Source organism: Mus musculus, chromosome 13, assembly GCF_000001635.26.
Source record: "Mus musculus strain C57BL/6J chromosome 13, GRCm38.p6 C57BL/6J".
NCBI lineage: Eukaryota > Metazoa > Chordata > Mammalia > Rodentia > Muridae > Mus > Mus musculus.
Genome location: NC_000079.6, coordinates 107,634,767 through 107,647,882, shown reverse-complemented (window position 1 = coordinate 107,647,882; position 13,116 = coordinate 107,634,767). Strand labels below are relative to the sequence as shown.

General features: G+C 45.4%; 1 long non-coding RNA gene across 3 annotated transcripts in view; it reads left to right on the top strand.

Moving 5' to 3' along the window:
* Window positions 1-12,131, top strand: part of Gm32186 — a 28,343-nt gene extending 16,212 nt beyond the window's left edge. Inside the window, exons 4-8 of one of the 3 annotated variants that reach the window (XR_873933.2) lie at window positions 1,482-5,437; window positions 6,474-6,532; window positions 8,658-8,726; window positions 10,757-10,905; window positions 11,164-12,131. This is a non-coding gene — a long non-coding RNA (predicted gene, 32186). Of the gene's footprint in view, window positions 1-1,481; window positions 6,533-8,657; window positions 8,727-10,756 lie in introns of all 3 variants that reach the window. The other 2 variants (XR_873931.2, XR_873932.2) reach the window with 2 other exon arrangements.
* Window positions 12,132-13,116: the final 985 nt, after the last annotated feature.

The following is a 13,116-nucleotide window of genomic DNA, read 5'->3' as shown; positions in this document are numbered from 1 at the left end:
ATGGCAGGAATCTGTCACAGAAATGTCCGTATTCTGTCTCTGAACAACATGGTCCCCTGTTGTTAGCATGGCCCTTCTCTGAGTATTCTGGGTATCAAGCAAGACTAGAGGATTCTGGGCATTAGCAAGACTGGAGAATTCTGGGCTCCTTGGGCCCACTCTCTGGGCATCCTGGATTGAGCTCCAGAGCAGCAGTGTTGAGAGCTCTTTAAGGGACTATCTCAGAGAATGAAGCTAACGCGCTGGCTGCTGGAAAGCTCACACTACACTCTACAGAACTGTTTTGGATGGTTCAGCCTGGCTCCAAAGGCGTGGTGAGTTTTTGCCTTTCCCAGTCTTTGGAGCTCTCTGCTTTGGAGCCCAAAGCTCTGAGAGTATTAATATGCAGACACTTAACAAGTCTTGAAGTGCTCCTTAGACACAAAGGAAGTGCCCCAACTCAGAAAGTAAATGAGTGTAGTCCTTTAAGATGCTGAGTTTGTTGCTTTTACCTGTCAGCCCCCCCCTCCCCAATCACATTTCCAAGTCATATCCCTGACTGTTGGCGCTCCTGTTAGAGCAGAGGGCAGGCAGAGGCAAAACTCACTCCCAGCTTCCTTTGGGAAGCATTTAGCAGTCCTGATGAAAAGGTGAAGCAATGGTCACAAGTACCTACTAAAAACAACAGCAGCAACTACCCCGACTCCTCTTCTCAGCCCCAAGTCGTCTTCTGCCTGTGGTAGAGGAGATGGCTGATAGTTATGACTCCATCTCATTATGTTTTTAAACCAACAATTAATTTATATTGTTTTAAAAACAAAACGAGACTGGATTTTTGTAAAAGGGGAATTCTCCATCCACAACCATCCCCTGCAAAAAGACAGTACCAACACAGAGATGGTCCCATGGTTACAGAAACATAGACATTGAATACATGTGTATACACAAAGAAACACACACACACACACACACACTTGTATGTTTAAATATAATAAGGTAAATACAAATAGAAAATTAAGTAGCAAATATAGCATGTAATGAAGTATAGAAAATTTCTTCACACTGTATAATGTGCATTGCACACACTGTATACACATACATATACTTACTAATGTATATCGAAAATCCTTCTACATCAGTCCTACATTTTTCTTTTCTTTTTTTGATAAATGGGTTTATCATAGCATATAGCCTAAACTTTAATCTTGTTAGCTAAAAATGACCTATTTTTAAAAAAGACTATGTCAAACCCGAAAGAATGCTCAACCAAGACAACAAAAGCCTTGACAGAGCTTTGCTGCCAAGTTCTGCTTTGAGGCTTTTATTACTTGTAAATCCTCTATTTTCTCATCTTAATGACATTTTCATATCCTCCCCCCACCTCCAGCATTTGCCCCTTAGAAGTATCTCCACAGAACCATCCACTAAGTTGCCAAACTGCCTGTGACGTAAGCCCTGTCTGCTTTCGTAAATTACTGATTGTTTGCTACCCTTTCTAACAGAGAGCCCGCGTCAACACAGCCGAGAGATTTTGACAGCGGAAAAAGCTTGCCTGGCCTGGGATGGCAGTGTTTTCGTTTAGAATGGTCTGGGATAGACAGCTAGCACGAAGCTTTGTTCCGGGCAGGACCAGTTCAGAGTCTAGAAATGTGCGCCTTCCTGTCTTGGCCGTATTTCTGTGGTGCCGCCAGGAGCAGTGTAAAAGAAGAACCCATTCTAAGTAAAGAAAGAGCTTGCCGCATTTGGAAGGCAAAGAGGGAGCAGGCAGAAGAGCCGTCGGGGCGTGCAGCGTGCTGGAGCCCCGGGGCTTTGAAATCCTTTTCTGTGTTGTCACTTGAATGTCGAACACGTTATTCTCGGTGGACACTAAAAAGAAGTACAGGTACCGCGGGCTCCAGGGGGATTCGTTATTCAAGGCACAAAATTTTCTACTCTGGCCTGCAACACATTATAATTCAAATGAGCCGAGCACAATAGAGGGAAAAATATGCAAGCAGATTTCTCCGTGTCGTGTTTTTTTTTCCCTCCTCTCTGAAGCCCTGTAATTACAGCAGGCAGGTGGAGCATCTGGGGTGTGGGGGAGTCAGTCCACTGTATTTTTACCTTCCTAGGAACGCGACTTGCCTTACCACATCAATATATTTTATTTTTAATTAAGTGCTTATTGCAAAATCTGAGTCCTTGAACGGAGGTCTGATTTACCGACCTTCCCTCTCCTCCCCTCCCCTGCCTCTCTCGCTGCTATTACTATTTCAGTTTTCTTTCTAAAATCTTTCATCTTTTCCTGAATGGGTTCTGGTCTTCGGCAGCGGCAGTGGTTTGGGCGCGGGACCTTCACCTCGGTTCACCGAGTCAGGAGTCAGTTTCCCCGGCTCCTTTCGTTGATCATCTTCTCAATGGCGGCGGGGACCCTGTCTCCTCCCCATCCAAGTGCCAGGCGGCCCTGCGGTGTGCCCGGACACTGGGCTCAGTGCACCTCCTGCCCACGGCGTGGGCAGTGGAAACTCCGGGCGCAGCCTCAGGCCTCGCCCTGCCGGACCGGGTCCCCAAAACGCCAAGGTTTTGCGGGCTCATGAGCAGGACCCCAGTCCTTCTCGGAGGTGATGGGATCCGAGGTTCGAGATCCTAGGCTGATCAAAAGGAGATGTGGGGCTGCAAAGAAGGCCCCTCGAGTAGCAGAGGAAACGGCCCAGGGGCCCCAGGGTCAGGACTGCGGGCAGGGCGGGGATTCCCTTCCTGAGGATTCTCCGTTTAGATGAGACCCGGTGCCCTGGGGTGGAGGTGGGGCTGAGGGTGGAGGACAGGTCTCCACTGCATCTCTGAGAACCCGCACCGAGGTACTACGAAAAGCCCGATTTCTGGAGACCGTATCTCCTGCCCATGTCAGAGAATAAACAACTGTAAACGGGTTTACAGAAATCTGTGGGACCCTGCCGGAGCCTGACGACTTCTGTGTTGCCACCTCGCAGACCTCCATTACCTGCTTTGATGGTTCCTAGGGTTTGGCCCAGGACCAGGAGTGTGTGTGGGAGGGGTCTAGGGACAGCAGCAGATGCGGATGGGTCAAACTTTGCAGAGAAAAGCGACCACTATGAATCACTATTGAAGCTCACCCAGGACAGGCGACTTCAGAGGGGTGTTAAAGACAGATTAAAAGGAGAGAGAGAGAACCCAACTCTGGAATACAGATCCTGTCTTTATTTGTGCCTCTGATTTCCTGGCTACCCTTGTCAGGGCATGCACCTGTCTGGATTCCTGATACAGAGTAGAGTCCCGGGTTCTTGTAAATAAAATGAGGACAGAGAAGGGGTTAAGGCTGGGTTGACTGCTGGAATTGATAAATCTTCTTGGGACCTGTGGATGCCCACCACAAAAATAGTATCCCTTGGAAGCTGTTGGGAGGTACTTCTGAGGTGTGGGTCAAGGTCATGACTAGCCAAATCCCCATCATCCTATGCTAGGCCACTCAGAAGAAGAAGGGCTGGCGATCCACCATGCTGATGGCTAAGATTCCATTTTGTTTCTTATTTTTAAAAAAAGTACATCTTTATCATAGAAGTAATGAAAAAGCGCAAATACTGAAAAGTAAGCACACTCATTACCTAGAGATAAGTCTTCCGTGTACACGGTGGTACAAGCATGGCTATTTTGTAGAATAACTGGTTTTTCTTCTTCCAAACAATGTGTTGTGGATATCTTTCTACTCAAGCATCCTTTCAGTGATTACTGGTCAATGGGTGTAGGGCCTCCTTGATGATTAAGCCGCACTTCTGATGCCAGGTTCTAGTGTGCTATTTTTAGCCATCCCTTTCTTGGGTCTTTTAGGACTGTGACACTTTTTAATTTCTAAAGCCTCTGTCCACAACATTTCAGGGTCATCCCCCCTGCTGTGTCACCATGCAGGTCCTTAATTATTTTCTTAAGATGTATTCCTCAACATGCCTGGGTCAACTGTTCTGCATTTTTAAAAAAAGTTTTGCAACATTTTATCAAATCAACCTTTAGAGAGGTTATGTCAATGTACACGCCCACCTGCTGAGAATGCAGAAGTGTCCTCATCAACTACATACAATACAATTTACATACATAGTATGTATATATAGTCTTTATTCTTTTGCCTACTTTATTTTTAATTGGAATATTCATCTTTTTCTTACTAGTTTGTAAGAACATTTTTTACATTCAATCTATTTTCCCTATATTCTGCAATTTAATGCAAGTTGCCAATTCACCACCAACCCCATACCGGGGACTGAACCCAGGACCTGACACAAGCTAGGCAACTGCTCTACCACTGTGACATATCTCAGTCTGCTGATTACATTTATGTTTAAATTGGCAGAGCCCAGATTCTTAATACTTTAGTTTATGGTTTCTGCTTTTGATGTTATTTTGTAAAGGCCTTTTCCACTTTGGAATTTCCCAACTATCTACTTGTATTTTCTCCTAGTGATTCTATTTTATTTAAAAATATTTCATATTAAATTTGTGGGTTTTTTAAAAAATGGAATCTAATTTTATTTTCCAATCTTTGTTACTGTTTCTGAATAATTTTTTATTAGATATTTTCTTTATTTGCATTTCAAATGTTATCCCCTTTCCTAGTTTCCCCTCCGAAAATCCCCTATTCCCTCCCCCTGCTCCCCAGTTTCTGAATAACTTTGATCATGCCATATACTATAACTGGTTCCCAAACAAGTATAGCCAGGAGGGAAGACCCTGTCTCCAAGAAACGCTGAGAGTAGAGATGAGGGCTTGACCCCATGTCTGGAGGTACACACAACAGTATCTAGACTTTGTCACTTTCCATATTATTTAAACCCTGGTTTTGCATTTGTGCAATGAACATAATATTAGGAACTATCTCCCCAAATGGTGGTGAAGATCAAATTGTAACATGCACATGAAACACGTGTGCATGGCTCAACGGGACTAACAATGAGTAGGAATAGGTTAGGAAGAAGGACTGTAGCAATTGTGTGACATGGTAATGTTAAAAAGAAATACATCGTCACCATCTATAGATACAACTATACTTACACCGTGGGTACATTGCTGTATAGTTGCAGAGAGCTCATCCAAGTCATTCGGAGGGTTCCCTGAAAGCTGGCTTGTACCCCTAAAGCCTGGCTCTGCTGGAGCCTGGACTGCACTGAACGCCCACATTTCAGGGGAGCCTAGTGCTGGTTCTGTTCACAGACTTACTTCCAAGGCCTTCTGCCTGACCTGCCCATGTTGAAGGGAATCAGAAGAACAACCTGACACTTGGAGAGCTCACGGGACAGAGAGCACTTGGAGTCTGTGCTCAGAGCGAGCAGCCCTCTCTCCCCCTTCCTGGCTCACCCCCAAGCTGAGGATGGCTGCAGAGAAATAGTCACTGGCCGTGAGCCAGGGACACCAGTCAGCTTAACCAAAGAAATCAATGGACACTGTGTCTGCAAATGAGGAAAGTGACGTGGTAAGGAGGCGTATGCCTTGTCCAGAATCACAAATACCCGGGGTGGCAAAAGCAAAAGGAGAAGCGGCCTCAAAAGGGGCCATTTCCCATGTCAGGCAGGCCCGGGTTCACAAAGGAACGGGCACGCTGCTCTTGAGCCCTGGGCGGTGGAGGCCCAACATATTTTTATGAGGCACAGACAATGAGTAGCCATTCAAAAGGCTGATGTTGCCTCTGCTTAGAAAAGGGCAAATATTTTAGGAATCCCTTGTTACTAGGCAAATGCCTGATGACTGTTTGGAGGACTGGAACTCAGCTGCATGCACAGTACCTTGGGCTTTGCCCTTTGATTCAGAGTTCTGCTTCCGCCAAGGAGTGGCTCTCTAGTTTGGCTGCACCCTGGAACAAGCTGTGAAGCTCTTAAGCGCAAAGATGCCAGGTTTCACTTCCAGAAAGATCGATTAAATTAGGGCATAGAATGCTATTGCTAAAAAGTTTTATCCTAGCCAAACATTTCTCAAATTTTAAAGAATTTTCTGAAAAGTTTGTTAAAATGTTCCAGACTCTGGGCCTGGACTTTGACACTCCAGTCAATCTCCTATAGGATGTTATGTTCCTGTGACCTGAGGGACGGGATAGCTCAATGACCATAGTGCTTGTTTGTTTTTGTTTTGTACAGATTAGAGCATTACTTAACCAGACAGTTGTCCTAGAGCTGAAATTAAGCAGAGAGGGAATCTATGATAGTTGTCCCCAGCCTGGAGGCCCAGCACACTGATGAGAGCCCTTAACATTCTGGCAAAGTCCCCTCATCACCCTGGAGGAGACCTTACATCTTCTTGGACTAGAGGAGTCATGTGCTTGGGCTTATGTCTCCGTTGTTAGGGTTGTTTGCTCTGTCCCCCATGGGGACATGGGGATGGGGACTATATGTCAAGAGTAACAGCACAGACCCTGGGAGAGTGAAAAGCAAGGGACGTTAGAGGCCTTCCACCTAAGGAAGAATGTGAACATAAACAGCAAAGATCTAAGGCCAGTGCACTCTGTAATCTTACAGGAACTGCTTCTGCTAATATTGGTCATCAACTTGACAGGCTCTGAAACCATCGATGAGAGGTAAGTTTGGGGAGGTCTAGGAGGGAGATGTTAGATTGGGTTAATTGAGATAGAAGCCATACCACAAGTGGGTGGCAACATTTCCTGGGCTGGAGTCCATTAAACAGAAGAAAAAAACAAGCTGAGCCTCTATCTTCTTCCCTCTTAGCTTTGCGACTGCAGACACGTGTGGGCAGCTGTTTTAAGCTCCTTCCCTTCCCCTTCACTTTGCAGCCATGAAGGAAGGGTGCGTACCCTGAAGCTGTGAGCCAAAATAAGTCCTTCCTTTCTGAAGTTACTTCTTGCCAGATATTTTGTCACAGCAGGGAACGAGTAACTAATACAGGTGCTCACTTAGAAGTTACCACAACATTGATGTGTCTTTTTGTTTCTTTGTCTTTGCTTTGTTTTTGGTTCTGACTATTGGTTTTGGGTTTTTGTTTTTGTTTTTGTTTTTGTTTTTTGAGACAGAGTTTCTCTGTGTAACAGCCCTGGCTGTCCTGGAATTGGCTTTGTAGACCAGGTTGGCCGTTATCCACCTGCCTCTGCCTCCCTTAGAGGCATGTGCCACCATGCCCTGCTTATTGATGTGTCATTTAAAAATCTCAGTAAATGAACTGTGAGATTACTGTGCTGGCTAGTGTTGCTTCAACTTGACAGGACCTAGAGTCATTTGGGCAGGAGGAGACTCAGTTAAGAGACTGCCTCCACCGGATTGGCCTGTGGGGGTATTCTCCTGATTAGTCATTGATATGAGAAGGATCTGCCCATTGGAGGTGGTGTGATCCCTAGGCAGGGGGGTTTGGGATGGTATAGGAAATCAGGATAAGCAAGCCCCGAGTAGCAAGCCAGTACGCAGCATCCCCCTGCATCAGCTCCTATCTCCAGGTTCTTGCACTGCTCCAGTGCCTGTCTTGACTTCCTTTGACTGTGATGGAGAACTTTAAGCTGAAATAAATCCCTTTCTCGCTACGTTGCTTTTGATCATGGTGTTTTATCACAGCAGTAGAAACCTAACTGAACATCACCTAAAGGGCTGACTTAGGAGACTTCAGATGTGGGAATGTGTAAGGTTAAGGACAGTCCAGCCTATTACTGGTTACTGTCAGGTCCACCATTCCTTAAGTGCTGTTCTATTGAGGTGGTCTGCTGCTATGTATTGCAATGTTAAATTCTGTACCAAAAGGTCTAGGCCTTCAAGTGAATTCTCATGGTTACAAGCTTTTGTTGTGCAAACCTTATTCCTTAACTTAAAACTATTTGTTAAATAAAAATGGCTAAAGCCAATCACTGAAGGGATTAAAGGTAGGTGGGTTTTGAGTTACCTGGTAGGGAGTGGCAGAAGGTAGATAGATAGACAGACAGACAGACAGACAGACAGACAGACATATGGCCAGGAGAAACAGCAAGTATTTGGGAGAATACCGCTGGGGAGGAGCTGAGAGTTCTGCATTTTGATCTGCACTCAGAAAAAAAAAAAAAAAAAAAAAAAACTGTCACCGGCAACTAGGAGGAAGGTCTCTTCTGCACTGGGGAAAGCTTGAGCATAGGACCTCAAAGCCAGCCTACATAGTGCCACACTTCCTCTAACAAGGCCACGCCTCCTAATAGTGCCATTTTCTCATGGGCCAAACTTATTCAACCATCACACTAGGCCAGCCACAGTTATAAAAGCAGGTTAGGCATTAACACCCCACTCCACCCCCATCCACCCCCACCCACAGTTGTCAAAGCCAAATAAAATGACCGTAGTCTGAGTCTCACTTATTTGTGAGCTAGTGAGGGGCAAGTTTATATTGGTTGTACCACGCTATGCAGCTCATAGCAGCTTCTGGCCCTTGGTTTCCCTCCTGGATCTTCATCCTGCTTCTCCTTACTTGCTCATTTCTCTGCTTTATAGAAGCATCAGTGAGGGCGGGTGGTAGAGGTGTAGCTTGTATGAGGGCAGCGAGACATCTGCAAGTGGGCCTGTTCATAAGCTTGATGGGAGGAGAGTGGCCTTCATCATCACTGTGGGCCTCATGGAGTCTGCTCTAGGGTGCTGATACAGAATGCCCCCACCCACGACAGCTGACCATAACGAGTTGGTAGAAAAACTTAGAACTTGAAGCATGCCCTTTCACTTGCACACGCTATTCCTTTACAGATTTCTTATTCTCATGGTCACCAGCAAAACTGTCACGAGAGGAGGAATATCAATTGATCCTAACACATGGTAAGGCAATGTGACTTTCATGCTTAAGAAAGGCGCTTTGTCTGTTTCTCCCAGCCCAGCTCCTATACATTATATAACAAAACATACCTCCGGTTCCCATTGCTTGATGTAATAAATATCTTGGTGAAATTTTGTACAGAGTTTGATTACTCAGTCAAGATCTAAGTATCCTGCTGGGAGCAGAGCAATCATTCCAGTGATGTGGCTCTATGCCTTGGTTGAATTGAATAGTTGCTAATCCAGCCAGAGAAGAAAGCCACAGGTAATAGGAACTGAGCGAGCACACGGAGCCTCACAAAAAAGACTAACGAGAAGTATAACATTTCCCATCAAACATCCATCCATCTCTATTTTCTCCTTTCCTTAGAATAGTCCTCCTGGCTGTAGGAAGCGACTCTAGGGACCAGGTCTACACTGGGGGAAAATGTCATTCCTTGTACAAGTATTCCAAAAATGAGTTTAAAAAGACACAATCTGCCAGTGGTCAGTGTGAGGTTAATAACTCCTGTAGCCAATTTGAATTTTCTTTAAAGAAAGTATAATGCCTCCAACCCATCACCCTACCTTTCTGTATGATATCATCGGACTCTTTTCTTTCTGGCTAGTTTGAGAACAGAGCACAGGGATGCTAACTTAAGAGCAGCAGTGTCGTCATTCCTAGGGTTACAGCTTGAGAGCTTGAGAGCGCAACAACTGAGAGTAACATTGTTACTGTTAGCCTGAGCGCTGAAGCAATCAGAAGGACTGATAGTATCACCAGTGTGCAGTGCTCCATGGATCCCCATGAAGGCTTCACTGTTTGTACAGTTAGCAGTGTTTCTGGGCATAGTACAGTGCAAGGCCCTGTGCTAGCATAGGTCTGGGTTTAGACAACACTAGGGAACCAAAATGGTTGCGTCAGTGTGTGAATACTTGCATGTGCGTCTCTGTCTCCCTCTCTCTCTCTCTCTGTGTTTGTCTTTGTGTATATGTTTTGTGTACATGTTCCCAGCATGCATGCATGGCAATGTCGATGCATTCATATACGCATACATATTGAAGCTAGATGGCAAGGTCAAGTATCGTCATTCTCTACCTTGTGCTGTTGTTCTTCAATACTCTTCCTTCTCCTCCTCTTCCTCCCTCTCCCCCTCCTCCTGTTCCTCCCCCTCCTCCTTCTCCTCCTCTCCTCTTCTTTTTTTAGACAAAGTCTCCATTACTGACCTCAGAACTCATTCATTCTGCTATTCTGTTAGTTAGTAAGCTCCAAGGATCTGCCAATCAGTGCTTCCTCAGTCATGGAACAACAAACAATGGCTTCCATGCCTGTTTTTTTTACATAGGTGCTGTAAACTCAGGTTCTCATGCCGGCACGGCAAGCATTTTACCCACAGAAGTATCTCTCCAGCCCTCAAGTGATTTTTTTTTCGAGACAGGGTTTCTCTATATATAGCCCTGGCTGTCCTGGAACTCACTCTGTAGACCAGGCTGGCCTTGAACTCAGAAATCCACCTGCCTCTGCCTCCCAAGTGCCTGGGATTAAAGGCGTGCGCCACCACTGCCCGGCTGATTTTTTTTAATTTAAAAAAAAAAACTTAGTTTTTAGAAAATGTTATGTGCATTGGTGATTTGCCTGCATGTATGTCTGTGTGAGGCTATCAGACCTTGGAGCTACAGACATTGTGAGCTGCCGTGTGGGTGCTGGGAATTGAACCCAGGTTATCTAGAAGAGCAGACAGTGCTCTTAACCGCTGAGGAAGTTTGAAGTTTGAAGGGACCCTTGAAGAACTAGAAGTCTCTCACTATTTCCTAACCAGCAGCAATTTGTGTGGTCAGATGGCTGAGGAATAAAGTTCTTATTTCACAGAAGATGTGACAGGTTTTGCTCAAGGGACAGCAGGGCTCAGCAACAGAGAAGACACCTTTTGCTCTTGGGTCATTTTTATTGTATGTCTCCTCTCTCAAATTTAATGAATGGTAAATTAAAGGTGTTTTTAAAAAGTGATCTCTGAACTCACTGTCCTTTGCTTTGTTTCCTTGCTGTGGAGAAGCCTGGAATTCAAATGCGGACTTTCTTCCTTTGGACATGCTACATCAAACTGGCTGCTTTCTCAAAGAGAATGCTTCTAGACTTTAAAGAATGGAAAAGACCCTTTTCCCGATTGCCAGAAAACGGTGCACTGGAGACTTGATATTCTAGGTAACAATGGAAAAGGATACAATGTATACCTCGCTGGGTCAAGTCTTGCTATCTGCAAGCTAAGGAAGACCACAGGGCATTGCCCAGAGGGTTGGCCAAGCCTGTGGTTAGAAGACCTAATGGCATCCACAGGAAAAGATGGAGGGAGAAGAGGGAGTGGAGTGTGGTTTATCCTTCCTGATCCTGGGCGCATTTTGCACACCAGACCATCCCCATCTGCAATGTTTTGTGTTTGCTTTTATTACTTCCTTCAACCAGACTGCTCCAGGACCAAGGCAACCTGCACCTGGACCACCTGAAGCATCCCTGACCATCCTGAAACATTCTAGTCACTCTCAGAATTCATCTCCCTCCACCAGGTGGATTTCTTATTCATTGAACATGCTATGCTGGCGGCGGCAGCGGTGGCGGCGGAGGGGGGGGGGCATGGCATTTAAGGGTCTCTCCATTGTAATGCTCCAGGGTCAAGCTAGACACTGTGGCAGCCCTGCCTGGCTTTACCACTTTGACATAAGCTTCTCTGGGCAGCTTAAATTCAGCACAGGATATAGTTGGGGCAGGCAAGACTAGCGTTCTGGATAGGATTCCTGTTACGGATACAACACATTCAATAACTTAAAATAACGCAGGTTTATTATCAAAAGTTCTGGAAGTCAGATGTCCACACTGGGCAGGAGTGCCAGGTGTCTTCTGGAGGCCCCACGGGAGCGTCTGCTTCTTGCCCTTGTGGTCCTGTGTCTCTTCAGTATCTGTTCTCGTTGCCATGTCTCTTCCGTTCTGATTCTGACTTCCTTCATAGCTTCCCTAAGAATCCCCGTGTTTCTTTCGGGCCCACCAACATACCCGAGGTCACTGCTCTACTTCCATATCTTGAATCCCCTCTGAGAAGCCCCCTTTGCCATCTGAGACCAAACACTGAGATCTTTGGAACAGGAGAAGCATCTTTGTGTCTATTGTGACTCCTTGCATCTGTTTACACAGCTGTATATAAAAAAATATGCCTCTCTTCCCCGAGGGACTATGGAAGGATTTAATGTGGTAATTTATACGTATAACTTCCCTATTCTGTGTCTGGCACAGTGGAGGTATTTTATTCTGGTCAGTAGCTTTGTAAGCCAGAAACGAAGAACTGTGGCTTCTCCTTTCTGACCCTTGAGCTTCTTCTAGCTATTGCTGAGTCCCAAGTAGGAAATCAATAAATGTAATAAATAATTATTTTGATCGATGACAATGGCTAGCATACCATAATTGCTCTAAAATGATTTGTGGGTTATTTATTATTTTGGTGGTAATGAGTGAGGTGTGAGACATCTGATTAAATGTTGTTGTTTATTAGATCATTTGGATTTTTTTTGCACTTTTACCTAGTTACCCTAAACACTAGTTAGAGAAGAATTTGTTCATAACACAAATTATAGAAAACAAATTGTACTCTGCCCTAACTTTTCTCCTTGGTCCAGAAACTTCTTGGTTTCCTAGGGCGCAGCTGACTTTTCTCTACTGGAAAAATCTCTCTGAAGGCCCCTGTCCATTAGGTCACACAAAGCCAGGCTTATTATTTAGAGAGCACACAATGCCCCCTCACATGGGGCACAGAGAGGAAAGAATTTTTTTTTTAAGCCAATTTCAGTCCCCTGGAGCTGCAAACTGCCCTCAGGGCAAAGAAGCCTGCAGAATAATTGGGAGGAGCCTGGCGGGAGGGGGATGTGGCACTAAAGGAGTCGTTTCTTTCTATAAGCACCAATGCCACACCACTTTATAAGCATTCGCCTCTGGTCCAAGCCTGCATGTCAAGATAAACAATTAAATAATAAGCAGGGCTCCAATCAGAAAAAATAACACTGAGAACCGCTAGCCTGTCTGTCTGTCTGTCTGTCTATTCCTGATGAGAACGTGGTTCTCAGGACTGGGCAAGCGAACTGGGTCAGGGAGGAGGCACTGTCTGCTTTGAAGGGGCTTCTGGGTCCCTGGACCTGGCAGGTTTCTGCTTTTTCCAGGGTAACAAAGGTAGATACCAATCCTACTTTATTCTTCCATCAAGCCACTGTGCAGCAGCCCGATGAATTAGAACTAACAGGGTCCAGAGACTGGAATGAGGAGGACTGCACATATCAGAACCCCAGAACTATGAGAGCGGATCATGGCAGAAAGATTGTGCACTAGAGTGGTACACCTGTCATGTTAGGGAGACTCAGTGTAGAGGAGTCTGAG